Raw genomic sequence first — 22,066 nt, 5'->3', positions numbered from 1 at the left:
TGTTTGTACCAGTGCTTTGATTCTGCATGCTCTTAGAACAATCAGCTGTTACACATCAGCTTCTCTAATAGAAGGGGAAGTCTCTCACCCTGAAATGTAGCTTTACCTAAAGATTCTGTAAGTGCAAGTCCTGAGGCAAAATGTATTTGGTCAACATACAGTCCCATTCTTTTCTGAATACAAATCACATTTGCCCGATGTCGAAATACTTTCAGCAGATACCCAGTTTACTTGATGCACAGTACTCTGCACAAAATGAATTGCCCGAGTGAGGTGAAATACGTGTTTTCTTTATATGTGTGCACCATTAATTTCAGGACGCTCTATATTTCCTCAGGAAAAAGGAATGTTTTGGTTTTCGCAAATCATCGGCTACCACAGAAATGTGGTAACCTCTGAACAGGTTTCAGAGGACTTTCAGACCTGGCGGAGAAAGCAAGGAAATATTGCCAGAGAATGCTTTGTTGATGGTGACTTTGTCTTCTGGAGTATGCAGACAAAACTTGTGAGTTGCCGGCCTAAAAAAGGTGCACTGTCCTAATTATCTTGAGCAGAGAGCAGAAAAAGGGCAGGGTAGTGCAGTGAAGAAAGGGTGGGGAGCAGCTTCTCCGCACAGAGTGGTTCTTCTCTTCCCTTGTAGCTCTTCACAGTTCAAAACCAAACAGTTAATGCAAGGAACTGGTCAGGGGGAGGGAACAACCCCTCCTATGTGGAATTTCTTATGATCCCTGCATCCCTTACAAAATTGGAAGCATAATGTTTTGAATGCCCTTACTGGCAAGAATAGGAAGATCGTTTTTACTCTGAGGGGACAAGCAAACCGCGTCTTTTTTCATCCAATCTCTTTGGCGTGCCTTGGAGTAATACATCCATCCAAGAATGCACACAGTAGGTATTTAAACGTGATGGCTGCTAGAACCCAGTTATTAAAAGAAATCTGTCTCTCGGATTCAGCTCTCTCCCACATGCCGGATCTGATCGTTTGAATTCTTAGAATCACAAACTCATCAAGCCCTTCAGAGCTGAGGATTTTAATGAAGCTGGAAACAAATGGGCACTTTTCTCAGTTGCACTTTGCAAGGGGCCTGAGAGCTTGGAAGAGGCATCAAGTGCTCTCTATTTTTCACACTTGCTTTTTCTACAAAGCCAAGGCTGAGCAATGGCTGCACTGCCATTGCCTCGCCTCCTAGATTATTTGCAGGTGAATGTAAAAGGCTTCAGTCTCCGCAGCTACCGCTAAGAATGGTTGTAAGTGAAAGCAGAGCTCACATCAACAATGAATAGGTTGTGTAAAAGGATATAATCTACCGCTTTCCTTTACATTTGAAGCATGTTGTTTCCTCCTCATTGTACTTTGATGAGAGGTATCTGGAATGAAGCTGTCCGGTGTGCTTAAGGACAGAGCAAGTGTTTTCCCTTCCCAGACCAGGCCTTTAATACTTCCACTCCTGGGTATCTGTGTAGAGAGACACAGATGCCGTTGGAAATTCTCAGATTATTCTGAAGGAAAATTGGAGCCCTTTGATTCACTGAATTTTTAAAGAAGTCTTAAGTGAGGTTTTGCAATATGCAGACAGAGCCCAAGGACTTCGCCTCTGTCATCAAGCTTCTGAAAACCTTAATTCTTCTTGATTCTGTGGTTTTGCTTCCAGCTTCTTCTTGAGCTGAAAAATGGCACATGCTAAACAGAGAAAGGGAGGAGCTACACGCGCTATTTAACATTTTAGAGGAATGCAGTGGCAGTACATTGTGTTTCAAACCATGAGCAGGGATTGGTTTTGATTTGTTTTGAATGAGTGGCAATAGGCAACTTTCTTCTCACAACCACTAGAGGTGTGGGGGGGGGTTAATTCAAAATCGCTCTTCACCCCTATGTTAAATGCTATTCTTGTGCGTGGCAGGTCAGAAAGGCAGCATATGCTAAAGTATGCCGTGGCAGTTCTAGATCTAAAGTCTGCTGGGAGGTTTCTTTTCTTCATTGTTAACAGGAGTGTTTTCCATTTCTTCTTCTTAGTGTCAGATTACACCTTGTGCTGCTACACACAGGAAAGAAAAGAAATCCATCCAGAAGAGGGAAGGCAGATGGGATTTCACTATAACAGGTTTTGTAGGAGATAATTCTGAAAGCTGACTGAGGTGCTGATTCATTGCTAACTTGGAAGCAAGTTAGAACTTGCTGAAGTCTGTTCAGTGTCTGAATCAAACGCTACTAAATTCTGTCTGTCTGAGTAAATATTTGTGGTGATTCATTTCTGTCAAGGAGCGGGGACTAAACCCGCCACACCAAATATGACTCCATGTTAGACTAAACAAAATAAAAACACTATGTAGGTCTGAATTTCATAGAACAAGTGATGATTGCACTTGACATGGGAAGTTAAAAACACCTGGAAGGCCTGATGAAGATCTAGCATTTAATTCTTAATGCTAGATCTGATGAAGATCTAGCATTTAATTCTTATCATTGGCTTCCTAGGTGAAGTCTTTCCTCAGGCTTGGAGTGCTAGCAATTTCAACCTACATTGGCTTTTTGATTTATAAACTTTCATCAGTTTCTTTTTCTCTTTGATACGTTGTACCTGTACACACTTTACTACAAAAGCTACCCAAGGACATTTTATGTATTAGTCATTTTTGCTGCATAAGAGAGAAATTAAAAGGCTTGCCAACTCTTCATAAAACAGGCTGTCCTTTTTTTTAAGTAGATGCACAGGCTACTCATGCCTTTTGTTAACTACTCAGTGTTTTGTCTTTTCTAAAAACCACTCAGTCTATCTTGTTGTGATGAGTAGTTTGAGTACAATGCTCTTTAACAGTTACTCCAGCTCCATAAAAACATAAGAAACAAAAGGGGGTTTGTTAGTTGTCTTGGTGTGGCCCTCTTCCCTCCCCCCGCCAAAGTAATGCCAAATAATACAGAATTATCTCTGCGTTTGCCTGGGGCGTTGCACTTGCCCTAAAAGCTTCTCACAAGTTGGTGAAATTTAGGGAAGCCCTTGCACAGCTAACCCTGGAGAATTGGGAAGTGTTAAAACAGCCTCGGGAGCTGCTAGCTGCTCTCTGGTCCAGAAAGTCTGACCATGCATGGTACCAGGACATGCTGAGCTGTCAAAGGAGCAGAAGTATTAGTGGCTGTATTAATTGCAATGGTCGTTTGTATCCAGTGCTGACAACTTAGCCCTGGGGTTTCAAGTAGTAATACTGTAAAATACAATATTGATACTTAATGTCTGTTCAGTAAACACAGAGCAACCTCTAGTGAGGGACCTCACTGATCTATTATTAACAGCAGGACAAGGGCCTTTGTGCATTTCAGTGGTTTTCAGACCAGGATACGTACTATTGAGATAGGTAGGTGGTCATGGTCTGCTTGCACAGGCATGGTTCCCAGTCTGAGCCTGAGAAAGGTTTTCATGTCTTTCCAGCTCTGATCTCCGTGTAACCTGTTCTTATCCTCTTCACTCCATCTTCTTCTCTGTGTTCAGGAAGCAAATGCACGTCCAAAATGGGCAGACAATGGCAAGACCGAAAATGTTCATTCCAGTACCACCAAATTAAAGAGGACACCTGAAAGTCCATCAAAGCACGCAACTGAAAGAACAGAGCTTATAATAAAGAGATGATAACTATTAAAATATAAAAGACTGGAATTGCTATGTTCATCAGTGGTAATCTAGGGGAGTGCTCCTTTTTACTCTTTTCCTAACCAATATTTGCAGTATGATAATAAAAATGTAGCCAGTTAATGAAGTTACTTTAAATCCTTTTGGCGGGCTTTTGTGTTTCTGTAACTGATGCAGCATTCTGAAAGGATAAGTGGACTTCATTCAGAACTGGGTAAGGCTTCAGAAGCGATCAAACTTCACTTCAGAAAGTGACCAAACTCTTTTCCTTATCTTGCACATGCAAACTTGGAAAGGTTACCTTTAGAAAAAGAGCAAATTTGGAAAAAAAACCCCAAACGAACACCACAAAACCCAACAAAAATCAAAACAACCCTCTGATTGAATTGTAGCATTTTAACTTGGGAAAAAAACCCCTAAACTTTGATTGAATTATGGGCTTTCTTATGTATATCCTTTCATGAGACACACATTTTCTATTGAGGATTATCTTGATGTGATTGACCTGATTCAGAGCAGATGAATTAAATCACCTCATCTTCTTCTGGCGATTTTGCCAGTACTGTATTTGTGTAAGCTTATACATTTATAAAAGTTCAGTTTTATGGAAAATTTAAAAAAGTTTTCATTGTACAGCCCCCCCACCTCCCAACACACACACATACACAAACAGACACACTCTTACTTACACACCTGGAGGATATTTTTTACAGGAAGCCTTTGTTCATGATACAGCTTTTGTTGGAAGCAGCAGTTCTTTCTTACACAAGGAAGAGCATCAGCAGAAGAAATTTCCTTGTACATCTGGCAGATAATTACCTTGTTGGGATCAGACTTTGCAGAAATTACTCTGTCTCTGTTTCTCTACATTCAGCCTTACAGAGCCGTGTTCTGAGCGTTGGTCACTGAGGGTAGGAGGAGACGAGGACAATGCAGGTAATCAAAAAATACATAAAAGCTTTGCATGTTGCCTGTAACTCTACTACGTCTTTAGTTTCAAGGAAACCGTGAAGGTCAGGCCCACAAACATTAAAATAACTCATTTATAGCTCACAGAAACAGATTGGACTGCCTTGCACAGATGGCAGAGATGTAGCACTGAGCGTTTGGCACTTGAACACTCGTTGAAGAGCCAGAGCACAGGGACATCGTGACTCCTGGGAACTCTTGGCTTGGTTCCTTCGTGGCCTTTGTGGTCATTTCTGTTGCATCTTTCCATTGTAAATATTCAGGAGATTGCTGTAATAACCTGTCTGCGCCCGATCATACAGCCAGGCGTGGTCTCAGCAACGGGTCTGTGCGCAGAGAGCCCAGAGCTTTGAAGGCCTCCATGCAGAGGCACGCATTTGCCATCAAAGGGCCCTTCTTCTGTGAGCAAGGGGAAGGTGTGTTTTATAAGAACAAGCTGCTCTTTTTTTCTCATCTTCTCACATACCAAGCCTGAATTTCTTCGTCATCCCTTGAAGGCTGGAAGCTCCAGCCCTAAGACGGTTCAGATAAATGGAGCTTTACTGTCTTAACTGAGAAGACGTCTCTGGAAGTACATGACCTACAGGAGCCTTGAGAACAAGTGGAAGAGGCTACAGCAGAGACCTTGTCTTTTCAGAGTTTCCCCAAATCGGTTTTGCTACCTGTGTTCATCTGAGTATTACCGAGAACGTCTTGCTCAACATCGTTGTCTAAATCAGGCATGCAGTGAAGACTTCTGGTGTGTGCCCTTCAGCAGAAGCTGCCGTGGTGGATCATGCGCTGCTGCAGTACCCACATCAGGCATTGCCAAACAGCCACTCTCCCATCCGGGCAGTTATTTCCATTCCCCCCCCCCCCCCCCCCAAAGCTGTTCTGATGCAAAGTTGGTCGTCTGATTTTGGCAGGCCTTATTGCAGATTGGCTGATGGGGGAGAGGGAAGCAAATGACTGTTTTATGTCAGATCGTCACTTCAAGGTACTCAAAATGCTATTAGCAGATGAAATAAACCTGGGAGCTTAAAATGAAACAGTCACTTTCTGTGTTTCAAATGTAGTTTCTAAGAGGATTATTTATTCCTAGGGAATATTTGGCTTAGAAGATACCACCAGTCTATTGGCGGAGCATTATACTGTGTTCCTTGGTTTACATTCCTAATCAATGCATTGCTAGAGATAGCGTTGCACACTAATAACGTGCAAAAAATGGATCCGGTCTCTGTATCTGCTTTGAAATGTAGTCTACTGATGGCCAATAGACATTTTTTGATAGGCCATGCTTTTTTCTTATTTCTTACAAACTGCTGAGGCTTGTCTAATGCAAACCAGATCTCTGATTCTATTGTACGACGGTGAAGGTTTAACCAAATCCTATGCGACTAGCAACACACACAAGTTTAGAAACAGAGCATCCGTCCATGGTACTTTTCTAGGTAGCTCTGGAAGGCAAGGACCCACAGCCTGCCTTTCAGGAGGGAGTTCAGGACTGGGAGTGGAAATTGCCTTCTTGCCGAGAGTCAGATCCTTAATGCCCAAAGGACAGAAGTCTGATGTGCCTTCTGCTTGGTGGCACTAGCAGATGCTACCCTTTAAACACAGACTTGGTCTTCCTGCATGAAACTGAGGAGAAAAAAAGACAGTTATTTGTTGTACATCATAAGGTAACAGAGAAAGCAACGAGCAAAGCTTTGCTTGTCTGCAGTTCATACTGACCCTCATCGGCAGATTCACCTCGAGCATCAAGAATGCAGCTTATCTTTGGAAACACAATAGAAAAAGGATGTAGGTTATGTTTTTACACAGTCAGTTGGAATAACAGAGCAAGAGATAAGGTGTCACAGTACCCCTTTTATGCTTTTATATTGGCAGCGCTCCTGAGAGCAGGAAAAAAATTTGAATAACCGAAGGGAGAAGCGTGAGCCCTCACTAGTAATTTCTGCACGGTGTTGGCCCCTGACCAACCCCTGCAGACTCTAACATAAATCGTATGGATGGTGTCTTCCAGATCCCAATCAGCTGCTTTACATGGTCAGTTACAGCAGCCAACTCCGTTCTATATGCCTTTGGTGACACTTGACAATTAAACAAAAGCAGATGCCAGGCACTTGATTGCAATGAGGATGTAAACAGACACAAATCTAATGATGCAATGTTCAAGAAATTATGAAGCAGACTCTGTTGTATTCATTACATAGGGTGAACTCTGGAATTCTAATGCACTTGGAGTGGCAAAATGGTTAATGAATGTGTAATGGTACTTTGTAGCTATAAACAGACCTTAAGCACTCTTTTGGCTTCATTTTCTGTTCTCCTTCCTCTCTTCTTTTAGCAAACTGGTAGATCTGTGTGAGAACATAAACAGGGTAAGGGGAACCTTTTGTTGCTCTAAGGTTAAGCAGTCTTTGGACTGGTAAGAGCTGTCCATCTTAAAGAAGGGAAGATTTTGTGACCATTTTTGAATTAAGAAGTTGAATTCTCACAAGGGCCTGGCAGAGGAGTGTCTCTGACTCCAAGCGTGGCTAAAAGCTCGTACTTTCTGCCTCACTCTTTTTCTTCCTCTTCAATTTCACACAATTTTCAGGGAATTGTCTTGGAGCCAGTGAATTCTGTGTCAGCCTTTTTAATGCAACTTCAAGGTCTGAAACCTGCCATTTAAATAAAATGCTTGTCTAGGAAGTACAGTTCAAAGTCAACGCATGCAAAAAAGTAGAGACTTCTATATAATTGTAAGAGGAGTAGTTTCATGTCCTGGTGCGGTAATCACCTCGATTAGAGTGAACCATCTTCAGATCAGCCAAAGGCTGGCCTTCTGGTTTTGTGTGGCGACGGGTCGAGCCAAAGCCTCAGGGAGCTCTTTTGGACTCCCTCCTGTCACTCCCGGCACAGCTTTCTTGCCTCCCCAGGGCCTCCTCTGAACTTATGCTTCCTCTTCACTCAGCTGCGGGAGAGAGGTCATCATCTCCCTGCATGGCAGGACTTAAGACATATCTGCACCCATGTGGTACTTACTCCCTTCAGAGAGAACCTTGGAGCTGGCACCCTATATAACTATATACCTCTTCTCCCTGTGTACCTGATGATACTTTCTACCCACTGGCAGAGCTCAAACCATGGTACTCTTTAGTTGGTCCACAAAGACAATCAGCTACTCTTGCTTTTCCTGCCATCTGATCCACTGACCTTTTGGGGATCCAACGTATGAGTTTGCAGAACTCATATGGGTCCTTGCATGAAAGAAAACCCCAAGCTTTGTTTTCTTTCTTGCACAGGCTATGCAAAGAGTATGCAAGACAGCTCACAATCTCATAGTCCTGTGCTGCTGCTGCTGCTGCTGCTGCAGCAGGGTCACAGCTAATGAACAACGAGCAAGATAATGAACACTTAACAGCGCATTAGTCATTTCATTAGGCACACACCTTCTACAGAATGTGTAATACAACATTAATTTTACAATTAGCCAGGAGAAGACTGTCATCTTTGCATGGCTGAATTTCTGATTTGATCTGTTAAGGGATACCCAAGCTAGCTGGCTTCTCCTTTTTGTGTCTTTTTTTCTTTTTCTTTTTCTTTTTTTTTTTTTTTTGGTGCTTCACTTTTCTCATTAAACATGTGATTTTAATTCAGCTACAAAAGGAGCTAATCATCCAAATAATAATGCTGTTAATGTTAATTAGACTGTCGATTTTTGAAATAGTAGTTACTATTCATTTCTTCTGGGAATTGGACAGTGTTTTGCTAAGAGGTTTTTGGGGGAAAAAGCACAACGTTCAGGTCTGCTCTTTCTGGCCATGACTGTAATAGTGGTAAGAGTTTTATTTTGTTATGTAAGGCCTTTGTGCTAAAGAAGGACTCTTTTCATACTTTGTACTGCAACAAAACAAGCCTTAATTTTAGGTTCTCAAAAAGCCAATGGACTTCATTAAGAGCAATGTTGTTGTTTGTCTGATACAAGAGTGTTCTGGCCCAGATCTTGAGAAAAGAATTATTGAAATTGCCACTGCACAAACACAGGGAAAGAGAGCATGCCTTCTCGTCTGGTCTGTTGGTTTGTTGGTAGCTGTCACAAGCTCACAGGGAAGGAAGGTGCAACAGCAGCTGAAAAGAGCTCAGGCAGTTGAAAGTGACCCATCTTGAAATAATAAATTATATTACCCATTTTCAACTATGCGTGTTATAATTTTTAATACCCTCCCAAGACATCATACTATTAAATTATAATGGAATAGGGATGTTACCATTGATTAAATTCAACCACTGTTAAATGTTCAGTGACGCCAAAAGGACTTTTATGGGATTATGTCAGACTTCCAGTACCGTAACCAACAGCAGAATCTTTCACCCAGTTGTTGGTTACCAAAATGCCAAATCCCATTTTAAAGGTAGGAGGAGATTGAATATCTTAATCAGCTTGCAGACTGAACTGCACTGACATGTACAAAATTAGTATTGCAAAGAGAAGTATGAGTAAGTACTCATTCTAATGAATAAAAAAAAAAATCCTTCCCAGGAACTGGATTGCACTTCAGCCAAGAGGAACTCATATCCCTCCCGGAGTAAGCATGTGCACGGGAAATGGGCTTGCCTTAGTACTCTAAGACGTGGCAGATATTTTCAATCGTGAGCAGAATTTTCACAAGTTATAGTGACTCAGAGACATCCCAGGATCAGGTTGCCCAGTTTGGGATACAGCGGTGCGGCATGACATTTGAAGGCACCCCTTTCAAAAGCAGGAATGGTCAACCAAAATTGAGTCTCTCTGACTTCTTCAGATTTACCTCCACTTTGTGCGGGGTGGTTTAATGAGTAGTTCCTCTTTGGTCACTTTTGAAAATGACTGTCTACAGTCTGGGTTTCAAAATTCACCTGTGTTCCTGGTTCTAGCTTTTACCCTTTGAGACCATTCTAACATGTAATTTTCTTCTTACTGTGTGGTGCATCAGACTTGCCTCTGGATTCATGGACAGGGAAACTTGCCTAAGCAATGGAGGATGTTCTCAAATAAACAGCACAGGATCAGGCACGTTACAGCTGGTTACAGTTTGGAATCTGTATGTGAAGGAAGCTTCATGAAATCAATACACCATGGATTATTTAAATGCAAAGAAAAAAAAATCCATGTGAACTGTCATCCAGCTGGTACTAAAATGATCTATCCTGTTACTTCCTGGTTGCATCTCAGTGATTTAATGATTGATTTTATCTTTCAGTCTCCCCTGTTAAGACATGTATTTAAATGTAGTTTTGTACAGTTTTTCTGCTTGATATCACCTTTATTTCCATGCCTCCAGTTAATTTTATTCTCCTGGTGTGGCTCAGAGCCCTGAAGCCTGCACCTGTGTCATCATTTTATCTTACTTTGTGCAAACATCCAGAAGAATTTTTCACTATCTACTGGGATGATGCCTGAAGCTGTTTTGAGCAGCAGCACGCACTGGCTGTAGCCTCCTATACATCCAGGTAGTATGACTCCACTGCAAACCCGAAAGCAAGGCGGGGGTTTCTCCTCTTCTCAGTTTGCAGGGAAATGGCCAGTGAAAACAGAACAGAAGAAAACACTCATTGGCCAAGACCCAGGCCCTGCTTCAGACAACCTCCTGGGGTGGGCTGGCTTTCAGTCAGTCCCACGCGCTGCTCAGAAAAGACCAGAAGGATAATACCTGCTTCTGAAATACCTCCGCAGCTGGCTCATTCCAGGCTTTGTACTTAGAGGGAGAAATCGCCATATATATATATGAAAAAAAAAAAAAACAAAAAAAAAAAAATTTTGTTTGTACTCAGTGCAGAGCCAGACCATGATGCTGCTTGATACCTGATAGAAGGAGCTTAATCGTCATCAATCCTTGACTGTTGTAAAGCTAAATTTATTGTTGAGGGGAGACAGGAGAGCTAGCTGTGTTTCCCCTTGCTGACGCTGCTGGAGGTGAGAAAGATGAAACTGCTGAGCCATGCTCTGTATATCACACAGAGCATGTCTGTGTGGAACTAAGGGAACATTCCATGGCTGCTGTGAGAAGTGCAGGAGCTTTGGCAATGTATGCACTTGGTAAGGACAACTGTTTTCTATTGCAGGCTCCAGCTACAGTCAAGAGATCCATCCATTTTTGGCCTCTTCTTTAAGGCAGAGGTGAGTATTGTGGGGATGGTGCTTCGAACTCATGATGGGACCTTCTAGACGACATCTTTTTAAAAGTAGTGTCTGTGCTGCACTAGGGATTCCAATAAGTGTTCTGATGAGTTACCTACCATCATGTACTACATAGTTTATGCAGCCTTAAATGACCATTTTTCCTCTCAGAGGTACGTTAGGGAAGGAGCAAATTTTTTGTACAGCTGAATGTACAGAATCTTCTAGAGCTTTTCCTTTAAATTTCATATTCACCTAGCTGTTTTACCAGATCATACATTGTGAGGACAGAATTACGGTTGTAAACTGACAATTAGATTTATCTAGGAAATTTAGATATAAATCCTCAGAGTGCAGAGCCACAGACATTTTAAATATTTATAACTCATTTTAAACAATCAATGACAGTGTTATTAGAGTGAAAAGAGTCTTCTCTGTGGGATTCATGTTACATTCCCTTCTGTTATAAAGAACTGAATGACAAACATACAAGCAAATTTATTTTCACAGTAGCTCATTTGGGGGTAAACATTATGTTTATTTTGCATTTTTCTCTTTTTAATCTGAAGACAATAAATCAATATGGTGGCTAGAGACTTAAATGCAGAACAACACAGGATTTCTGGCACTGGCCTACCAACATTAACCGCTCTCATCTTGGTGAGATGACTGGTAGTGCTAGTGTTCCCTTTCTTTTTCACCCAAACCAATGCTGTCAGTATTTTCATAGTTGTATTAATGAGAAGAGTAGAGTGTATGTTTGCAGTTTGATGGAGGGTGAATCAGTGTCTGAATTCAATCTACTTCATTTTTTCTTCGATGTCATTTTTTCTGTGATAAGTCTGAAAATCAAGGACATCTCTTTTGAAAGTGCTCAAAATCCAGCATCTTTGACTTAGGTAGCAGCCAAGTGACCTCTGAGAACCTGTTTGCCTTTAAATGACTAAGTGAAGGTGTGAGTCCTTTGGGGGTTTTTTAGAGAGAGAAAAAAAAGAAAAACTGTTTTCTGAGTGTCCTGGAAAATCTGACTTGTTCAAGGAAGTTTCATTATGGATGTGCAGATTTTCTGCTTATCATTCTTTCAGATGCTTGTTAAGCCAGACTAATAATGCCCTTATTAAAGGCTTAGGACAGCTGATTGAAATAAGATCACTTGAAATTTTGGCCTCACTCTTCAGGAATGTTTTGAATATGAGAATATTCCTCTGGGGGAGGCACCAAATGCTTTTACACGGTTCCATTATGGCTTTTGGTTCAACACACAGATCCTCTCCTTCCCCCTTCCCTGGCCTTAAGCATTAAAGTAAACCATCTGCTTTGGAAATGCAGCTCTAGTATAACTATTTCTGCTATTTTGCTTAGCTTTTTTGCATGAGTTGAAAATATCAGTTGTAATTTGCTTTATAGCATTCTTTGTAATTGTGGGACTGAAAAAAGACCACAGGAATTCCTTCCACCAATAGAAAGTGTTTAGAATAGTAGTATAGAGACTCTCTGGCAATACTGATGTTTTCTTTTGTATATAACTTTCTTGAATCTGTACTTTGGAATAAATTTTACCTAGCAGGCTTTCAGTTCAATTACAGCAATTGTTTTGCAGCAGGCTAATTTTTCTCTAAGACTAGACAAGGAAAGTAGACACTTAGAAAAATGAGTATTCCACATATATATGCAGTACTCTTATGGCTGGTTTCATCTTGAGAGGGTCTGGAATGGCTCCATCTTTGTTCAGTCCGTTTATGAGTGGCTTAATCTTTCAGGACAAGGAATTCATGTGAGCCATCATATTACAAAATAACCCTTCAGAAATCAGAGGAAGGTCATTTAGGCCAAATCATGCACAAGGTATTATGGTCCAGCATGTTCTTTGCATGGCTGTATTACTTATAGATCGGATTATCTTGAACAGTTCCAAAAACCACAGGTTTCCTTCGGCATCTTAGAGTAAGGCAAGGAAGTCACAAGGCAAGGAAGAATAGAGAGACACAATCTGAGCAGCTAAAAAAGATGGACAATGTCATCCTTCTGGGGCAATTCTTGGAAGCAACCAGACAATACAGACGGGAAGTGTGGTTTGGGGAATTTGCAGTACAGAAAGACTTAAGGTCTGTAGCAGGACAAAGCACTCAATTCTTTGTAAAAAACTTCCTGTGTGACCTCCCACTTACCTTTACTTAATTTCCAACTAAATACAAGATTTGCCTCCTGTGACTTTCCAATGCCAACAAACACAAGTGTATCCCTTTTCCAGAAGGTAAGAAGGAAAATTCATGAGCCTCAGAAACAGCAAGTAGCTGTGTCCTCCTAGAAGAGGAGCTTAAAAAGAGTTCAGTGAAGCTGCTGAAAGGGTGTCTGGCAGATATGTTTCTGTGCAGGTGAGTGTCAGAGTCCAATACTCTCTGACCAGGTTCTTTTAGATATTCCACATGTGGAGGGTGTAATGTTTAATGTCAAATTTACTTATCTGAAGATATTTGACACTACATGGGATTTGTAATTTAGCAGAGTGATACAAAAATGTACAGAAAACACAACAGAAATGGAAGTTACACTTAACAGAATATAGTAATTGCAATACACAGTTCAGCCACAATACCACTGTGTTTCCCGTTACTTGTCTCTATAATCTGCTCACCACCAGGACACTGGGCATCCCCAGCCACGGGGAAGGATTACGTGGGTAGAAGCCAGCTCAAGCCCATTGCTGCGTTCAAAATTCTTTTATTCATTGTTTAGTTTTCATACCCTGTGTTGAGCCAAGCCACATATTCGCTCCCCAGGTGCTGGTTTGGCTAACTCTGGGAGACATTCACACTCTCTCAGTGAACTCAGGGAGAAGCATTTATACCACCAGTGGATCCACTCAGCTTTTGATAGCTGCTTGTTGAAAACAAAGGCCACCGTCCAGTGGTCCCCTTTGCGCTGAGATAAAGTCAGCTTTCTTTGCAAGAGCTGTGATCAGTCACACCCTGCATTATGCCCCAAATTTCATGATCCCATCACCCTTGCCCATCTCCTTTGAGTCTCCTTCCATTTTAGGGGTTTATTGGTCAGTCACAGTAAACTGAGTACAGTGAGTAACGGGGCATTTTGGGGGTAATACCCTGTTACCCACTTCTCCACAGAGCTTGGTGGGGACATTGCAGAGATCCAGAGGCCAGGTGGATGATGAGAGAAGACCGAGACAGGAATTGCTACGGTGACAAGGAGCTGGCAGTTGCCTCAAACTTTTAAGGTGGCTATAGCAAAGAGTTGCCTATGGATGCTGGCAACCAGCCTGGGGAATAGTCAGTGAAATCTGAGCCAAAATCCAAGAGGAATGGACCAAAATAGACACAGACCGAAAAAGCGTGTATGGGCAGAAAAGAAGGCTGCAGCTTTGCTCGTGGTGCTGTTGGTCTAGGAGTTAACAGGAAGCACAGGCTGTGAAAAGATTCACAGTGTGACCAAGAACATAGACTAAAGCTGGAGGGAGCTCTGTTAGTTACCTGCTTTGATGGAATTGGGCACCGCCAGCCCACTATTCAGCTACACTCTCTAAAGTGAAGGGGTTTTTTTCCATTTAGAATATGCCTCAAGAACTGTCATGACAAAGGTGCTTGCACTGCTGTTTCTCATTTCTGCCAACCTTCATCAAATCTTTCTTCACATGCACAGGTGATTTGTGCCTGTCTAAGAGCCCACGTGCTCTGGAGCATATTTGAAGGTCTGCTTGATATAGCACAAAACAGCTGGATTAATTACTTCTGCTAATTTCCACCAAAAGTTCCTCTAGGGGAAAGGGATTGCTTGTTTTTGTTTAAATGTTTCAAGGTTGGGAGCCATTTATCTGATTAGTTTGCAAGCTGCTCACAGTTTGCCACAGATTATGAGATCCTGGCACTAGATCTCAACGAGCTCTCAGCTGAAATGGTGCTTCAGTCAGTGTTGCACTGTTGCAATGTCTAAAACCTCTCCTTACACCTGTCTCTCAGTCATTTCTTAAATCTGTACAGTGCAGAGATTTTTGCTTTTATGTTTTCTCTCTCATAGCTTTTTCTATCTTCAGGAACTCTTCCTTACAGAAGGTAGACTTCTCTTCTAGCCCTTGCGGGTCTTGTAGAAAACCCTTTCATTTGTGATGCCAAGAAACTGGAAAGCACTTCATTATCAAAAAGTCTGTATGTACTCTTGTTGATTTTGTTCTGGTGAAGTCTCTACTGAAGTTCTTAGTTCCTCTAGGGTATTGCACTTACAGAGCTATGTGTCCCAGGTGGCGAGTCCAAAGCAGAGCCAATAGGAATGGCCATCTGCAACTGAAGACTCAGCTGGGATCGTTAAGCTAACAAATCCAGAATGGAAAGCAAACAAATAACAATAGCTTTATGGTGTCAGACCAAATACTCGTTTATCCCATTACCCTGGCTCCAAGAGAGACAAACAACAGATACACAGAGAAAAACTGAAGAGCAGAGCAAGCATAGAGTGTTGCTATCCTATATTTTTTCCTTCACCCAATGGTTTGGAGGTCAAACATCTCCTCAACCAGTTAGGCTGCTTTTTTTATTTAAAGAAAAAATCAGCAGCGTTCATTGAAAAATTATTGTCTGTGAAACTTCTATACGTAGAGAAAGCATTCTAGAACGAAACTTCACCTGAGGGAAAAACCTGGAAATAGGTGCAAATACCTTTCAGAAGACATGTGCTGTTCAAGCCATGACACAGAAAGTACTGACAGCTACTGATTTTTTTCATGGCCTGCCTTTTGAAACCAAAAGACAATTCCAGCAGGAGCTGAGGGTCATGAGATGTTCAAAAACCCAGCTCTGCGGCAAAGAACCAGGAAACTCGAGCCTGACTGTCACCCTGGGAACCTCAGGTCATCATAGGTTGACAGACTGGCAACTGGGAGCCTGGCACGCTCTACCTCTGAAACACTGCTCCAGTGTATTATATACTTCTATGGCCAACAACTACAGGACAGATCCATGCAGTGGATGGATTCCTCAAAATTAAGATCAGGTATCCTGGGGGCTCTGGAGTCTGACTCCAGACAGATCAAGGTCAAAAGTCGCACTTTCTTTAACTCCGAGCTAACTGTGACCTAAGCGTTTGTTGCCGTATTGTGTATAGTGACATCCTATGTATGTTCATGTACGTGTTAAATCCTACGCTTGTCAGGAGTAACAAAAGTGGACAGCCAGTATCGGCAGAGTTAAACTTTAAAATCAAAGTTTCCAGGACCTGAAAACATGCCTGTGCAAGAAAAGCTCTGAGAGGAGGAAGGAAGACACATTAAAAAACTGCTTGTCCTTGTCCGTTGTTCTACCTGAGTGAACAACTCCTTGCTGTGCAATAATTACAGTGTATCTGCAACAAAACTATCAGCAAGTGTATTCAAGATTAAAAGGCTAATTTACTTTAATTTAACGGTTATGTTCCTTCCTTCCTGCACTGCTGCTGTGGGAATTGGGCACATTGTCACTGGTTACTAATGCGGTAGAATAATATGTTATTTCAAGTAGATTCTGTCCAACCACACAGACTCTGCGTAGCATGCACCATTCTCTGTGAGATAAATTGGGTTGTCATTGCAATTTTAAGCAAATTCTAGTAGTAAAAATAGTAATAAAATTCTGGTCACCATTTTGTAACTGAATGAACTCTCTGTCAACATTGTTATCAACCCCAGTCAATTAAGTAATACTTCTGATATTTCTTTGTGGAATTAAGGAGTAGCTTAAGATAAATAAGACCAATACACCTTGTCCTAGGCTCCCAAAGAAGATAAAGGAGGAAGACTGCAATGTATTTGAATGAAAGCAGAATGAGAGCAAAGCTGACTGTTTTACAAAGTCCTAGACTCTGCTAAAAAAAAAAATAATAAAAAAATCATGTGACTAAATTTTGTCTTTTCAGTTTTTGAGAGAGATACAAGATACAAATACTGACAAAGGAAGTTGAGGAGGCTGGAGTCAGTAATCCACAGCTACTGTGTCTAGCCTAATATACAGAGCAAGTTACACAGCATCTACACAAATTCATACTCATTAAAGATATAGACAGGTTTTTTTCCCTTTGAAATGACTTTAAGTTCTGTGGCTTTGTTTCATTTTTGTCTTTTTTTTCTTTCTTATTATTTTAAATCTTTTTTAATTAAAAAGAAAATTCTAACTCTGGGATTTTTTTTTTCAGGAAAAAAAAACCTCATAGAAAAATGTTGGCCTCTGATTGCTGTCTCATATCCCAGTGGTGCCATAGACTTCTGCAGGACACACTGAGCTCTGAATGCCAGTTGTCACAACATGTTACTGTGAAGGCCTAAAACTAGGCCAATTGGAAAGGCTGTGGACAAGGATTTGCATGAGGTAAAAGTTAAACTCTCCTTGTCTGTCACTAATTTCTCTGCATCTTAGCTACTCTCTTTAGTTTAGCAAAGAATAGGAGAGGGAGGCAGCCCTGCATCTAAAGTGGATTAATACTCTGAAGGGTACTTGGATACTCCACAGAAGGTAGGCAAAGAAGCTGTAGAAGTAAGCTGAAGCCACCCATGTACTTAGCGTATCTCTTCTACCAGCAACGAATATGTGATTAAACGGCAAAAGTAGGAGCAGAGGCATCTGGGCCCACCATATGCAAGCATAACTACGTACATATGAAAACTCTCAGGTTGCTAGTAGATTGTATGGCTGGACTGTGAGAGTTGAAAGTCAGGTGACTAAATTTTGTCCTTTCAGTTTTCCAGAGAGATAAAAGGTACAAATACTGACAAGGGAAGGTGAGGAGTCTGGAGTCAGTAATCCACAGCTAGTGTGTCTAACTTAATATACAGAACAAGTTATATAGGGTCTACACAGCATCAAACTCATTAAAGATATAGGCAGTTGTTTTTCCCTTTCAAATGTCTTTAACTTCCGCAACATTGTTTCACTTGTGTCTTTTCTTTTTTTCCTTTTCTTTTTTCCTTTTCTTTTTTTTTTCCTTTCTTTTTTCTTTTTTTTTTTTTTTTTTTTTTTTTTTTTTTTTTTAAATCTTTTTATTAGAATGAATATTCTAACCCTGGGAATTTTCTTCAGGACTTCAGGAGAGCAGACTTTGGTCTCTTAATGGATCTGCTTGACAGGGCCTTAGAGGGAAGAGAGGTCCAAAAAAGCTGGTTGCTATGTAAGGATCATTTCCTCCCAGCTCGGGAACACTCCATCCCAACAGGCAGGAAGTTAAGCAAAGATGCCAGGATGCCAGCACGGATGAGCAAGGAGCCCTGGCTAAACTCAAGCGTAAGATAGTATACAGAAGATGGAAGCAGGAACGGGTAACCTGGGAGGAATACAGAGACATCGTCCAAGCAAACAGAGGTGGGGAAGGGAAAGCCAAAGCCATCTGGAGTTGAATCCGGAGAGAGCTGCAAAGGGCAACAAGAAAAGCTTCTATAAGTACACAAGCAGCAAAAAGAAAACTGGGGAAAATGTGGGTGCACTGCTGAAGGGGACAGGCACCCTGGTGACACAGGACATGGCAGAGGCTGAGGTATCAAAAGCCTTCTTTGCCTCAGTCTTTACTGGTAAAATTGATGTCCAGGAATCACAGGCCCCAGAGACGAGTGGGAAAATCTGGAGCAAGGAAGACTTACCCGTGGTGGAAGAGGATCAGGTCAGGGAATACTTAAGCAAACCGGCCATACATAAGGTCATGGACCTTGATGGGATGCACCCATGAGAGGTGAGGGAGCAGGCTGATGCCATTACAAGGTCACTCTCAATCTTCTTGGAAAAATTCTGGTGTTCAGGAGAGTGGCCTGAGGACTGAAGGAAAACTAGTGTCACTCATGTCTTCCAAATGGCCAAAAAGGAGAATCCAGGGAACTACAGGCCACACGGCTTCCCATCAGTCCTAGTCCCGTTCAACGTTTTCATTAATGATCTGGATGATGGGGCAGAGCGTACTCTCAGAAAGTTTGCTGGTGACACAAAGCTGGCAGGAGTGGCTCATATCACCAGAGGATCATGCTGCCATCCAGAAGGACCTCGACAGGCTGGAGACATAGGCCAACAGCAACCTCATGAAGTTCAACAAGGGGAAGTGCAAACTCCTGCACCTGGAAAGCAACAACCACAGGCACCCTGGGCATACTGGGGCCCCCTTGGCAGGAAAGCAGCTTTGCAGAAAAGGACCTAGGCATCCTGGTAGATGCCAAGCTCAACATGAGCCAGCAAGGAGCCCTTGACGCAAAGAAGGCATCCTGGGCTGCGGTAGGCAAAGTATTGCCAGCAGGTTGAGGGAGGTGATCCTTCCCATCTGCTCAGCACTGGTGAGGCCACACCTGGAGTACTGTGTCCAGTCCTGGGCTCCTCAGTACAACAGAGACATGGACATATCGGAGAGAGTCCAGCAAAGGGCCATGAAGACGATTAAGGGACTGGAGCATCTCTCCAGGGTGAAAGGCTGGGAGAGCTGGGACTGTTTAACCTCGAGAAGAGAAGGCTCAGGGGGGATCTTATCAATTCATATAAATGTCTGAAAGGAGGGTGCAAGAAGGACAGAGCTCTTTTCATTTGTGCCCAGCGACAGGACAAGAGGCGACGGACACAAACTGAAACACAAGAGGTTCCTCCATAAGGAAAAACTTTTTTTACTGTGAAGGTGACTGAGCAGTGGCACAAGTTGCCCAGGGAGGTTGTGGAGTCTTTATCCTTGGAGATACTCGATGGCTTTCTGACATGACACATTGAAAGGTAGAGGGCAGCCCATTTGCTGCAAAACCTTAGCTCCTCTCTAAGACCTCCAAAACATGATTTGAAAGGGATTTTAATCTGTCACACAAGCTCTCCTTATGCTTCCAAGCATTTTACCAAGCCTTTGCAGAGATGCTTTTCACCACCAGCACTGCCCATAGCTACTGCAAGGTGAGCTTGGCCAGGATTTCAAAACTTAAATGTGAGTATGAAATCTTGAACTTTCTTGTGCTTGACTTAATAACCCTTTTCCTGTAGCAGCACGAGTGTCTCAGGGTCAAGAATGCAGTAGCTAGGGTCTAAACCTTCAGTTTCACTTTGTCTATCTGATATTGGCCTCTTGGCTTTGGAGATTAGTGACGAATACCTTTTGTGCTGACTGGAACAGAGCAATTGCATCAGGCATCACAGACAGTTTTTCCTTGACCTCCCATTCACAGAAGAGTCTTTGTGGAGCAATGTCACTGTCACCTAGCTACTACTGGGTTCTCGTTTGCCTCCTTAAACAAAACTTAAACGAAGTATTTTTAATTAGCAACTACAGTTGCAAGAACTAGGAACTGTATTGGAACCCTATTTCCTCCATACAGTTTTTTGGTTCTTGATCCAAACTTCACTGACACAAGCCAAAATGTATCCGGGATGAGATTTCCAAATGTGCTCACATTTCCGTATGTCAAGCTCTCTCACTTAGTGAGGGGCTCACACGTTTACACAGCAATGAAGCTCTCCTCAATATACAGCCCAGAAAAACACTTAACAAAAATCTTTCCATCAGCACCAATTCCTGAAACCTTTCCTACCTTTGAAATCAATAAGAGCTTTGCATGTTGATTTTAGTCAGTCCAGACTTCAAAGCATTTCTTCCAGGACCTGTATGGAAGTGAACTTGGCAAGACAACTTGAATAATAAACAACACTGAATTTCTCATTGTGTGTGAACACAGTGATCTCCATCTCATAACTCTCCTGAAGAAATTATCCATATATTCACAGGTCATAGGTGAGTCTCATTTCCCCTCAATGCTCATTTTCAAAGCAGTAAACTGACAACTAGAATACAATGGAATGGAATGGAACGGAATGGAATGGAAGAGAACAGAATAGTTCAGCTGGAAGGGACCTACAATGGTCATCTAGTCCAACTGCCTGAACACTTCAGGGCTGACCAGGTTAAAGCATGTTATCAAGGGCATTTTCCAAAAGCCTCTTCAACACTGACAGGCTGGGGGCATTGACCACCTCTCCAGGAAGCCTGTTCCAGTGTTTGACCACCTTCTCGGTAAAGAAATGTTTCCTAATGCCCACTCTGAACCTCCCCTGGTGCAGCTTTGCACCATTCCCATGCGTCCTGTCACAGGATCCCAGGGAGAAGAGATCAGCACCTCCCTCTCCCCCTCCTCAGGAGCTGCAGAGAGCAATGAGGTCACCCCTCAGCCTCCTTTTCTCCAAACTAGACAAACACAAAGTCCTTAGCTGCTCTTCACAGGACATTCCTTCCAGCCCTTTCACCAGCTGTGTTGCCCTCCTCTGGACGCATTCAAGGACCTTCACATCCTTCTTAAATTGTAGGGCCCAGAACTGCACACAGCAGTCAAGGTGAGACCACCCCAATGCTGAATACAGCGGGATAATCACCTCTTTTGACCGGCTGGTTGTGCTGTGTTTGATGCACCCCAGGATGGGGTTTGCCCTCTTGGCTGCCAGGGCACGCTGCTGACTCATGCTGAGCCTGCTGTGGACCAGCACCCCAGATCCCTTTCCGCAGGGCTGCTCTCCAGCCATTCCTCTCCCAGTTCATGCTTGTGCCCAGCATTACTCCATCCCAGGTGAAGAATCGGGCATTTGTGCTTGAAATCTTGGATTTGGTCTTGTGTTCTCGACTCCTTCATTCCCTTGTTGTTGGGTTACTTCCACCAAGCCCTGTTTAACACTGGAGATAAATCCCAACAGGAACTTATGCACCGTGATGTAACTGGCTTAGAAAGATCTGTCATCTGCAGCTTCTTGGAATTAATTACAAATCAGCACTTCAGTAGTTCTAGTTTCTCAGAAGCTAGATTGTCATTATTACCCAGGAGGAGTAACAAATTTAGCCAAAGCTTTCCAACGTGATTTTCATACATGTGTGAAATGTTACAGCTGGGGAATGATAGCATCCAGTCCAACTCTCTCTGTTTCGATTGCAGGCTTGAGGTGTAACTGATTTAACAGACTACAGTGTTTAACGGTGAAGCAGCACGTTACTGAGGAACCAATTGACTAAATGATAGTCTTACAAACTAATAAACACTACTGTTATTAATTTACAATTATGTCATTTTACACACACAAAAATAAAGTTGTGAGTTATTGTTCTGAAACCCTAACAAATCACCACTGAATTATAGTTTTGTCACCCTTCCCTCTCCACACTACTTATGGCTGGGGAGCAAGTCTATCCCTCTGTACCCCTCCACACTAGATCTTTTGGAGACAGACCTGACAGAGAGTCCAGTGCTTCCCCTCTGGTGTCCCAGTGGGCTTGTGTCCACAGGCCAGCATTACTGCTGCTGTCCACAGACCTCCATATTCTTACCACCAAAAAAATCCCTCTTCTTTTCCATATCTGGTATTAAAACTTTTCTTTCCATTTGTCCTCT

This window comes from Accipiter gentilis, chromosome Z (genome assembly GCF_929443795.1).
Source record: "Accipiter gentilis chromosome Z, bAccGen1.1, whole genome shotgun sequence".
Taxonomy (NCBI): Eukaryota; Metazoa; Chordata; class Aves; order Accipitriformes; family Accipitridae; genus Astur; species Astur gentilis.
This window is presented reverse-complemented; position numbering follows the sequence as displayed.